This window comes from Cebus imitator, unplaced genomic scaffold (genome assembly GCF_001604975.1).
Source record: "Cebus imitator isolate Cc_AM_T3 unplaced genomic scaffold, Cebus_imitator-1.0 Scaffold35, whole genome shotgun sequence".
Classification (NCBI taxonomy): Eukaryota; Metazoa; Chordata; class Mammalia; order Primates; family Cebidae; genus Cebus; species Cebus imitator.
The window spans coordinates 2,858,008-2,858,977 of NW_016107350.1; positions in this window are offsets into that span (position 1 = coordinate 2,858,008).

The window sequence follows — 970 nt, forward strand, 5'->3', positions numbered from 1 at the left end:
AAAATCCTATCATTGCCTCTGATTCAAATTGTAATCTTTAATGTAAAGATTTGAAACTTTCATAGAATATTATATCAGTACTTTATTTCCAATTTGTTTATTTATACTTACATATATCCTAAGTATCAAGAAATCACATTAAATTACCATATACAGGCCAGCCTGGGTGGCTCATGCATGTAATCTCAGCACTTTGAGAGGCTGAGGTGGGCAGATTGCAAGGTCAAGAGATGGAGACCGCCCTGGGGAACATGGTGAAACCTCGTCTCTACTAAAAATACAAAAATTAGCTAGGTGTGGTGGCGTGCACCTGTAATCCCAGCTACTCAGGAGGCTGAGGCACAAGAATCGCTTGAACCTGGGAGGTGGAGGTTACAGTGAGCCAAGATCGCACCACTGCACCCCAGCCTCCTGGAAACAGACTGATATTCTGTCTCAAAAAAAAACCAACATATATATATATATATATATATATATATATACACACACACACACACACACACACACACATTACAAAACAATTCCTATATGATAATTCCAATAAGTCAGCATAATTTTAGAGGCACTAATTACTCAATCAAATCTTCATATTTTAAAGATTAGCACACCACATCATCAGTGTACAATTCGATATTGACTACTGGAAAGAAATTTTTTATCAATGAAATTTTGAATATGGAATAGCTAATGTAGATCATGTGAATTAAATTGCAAGGTAGAAAGTTTTTTAATTAAAAAATAAGCTGGTTTATAAACTATCTAGCATTCATACATATAAATCTCTCTATACATATAAATCTCTCAGACACCTCCCAATCTTGGTACTTTGAAATATTTTCCTCCTTTTAATATTTATTTATTTAAATAAAAAATAATAATTACTTGCCTTTAAGCAATAAAATATGAACCCTTGGTAGAAAAATCACTAATTGTCATAGGAATCTAGACTTATAAACCTTTAAAAAATATG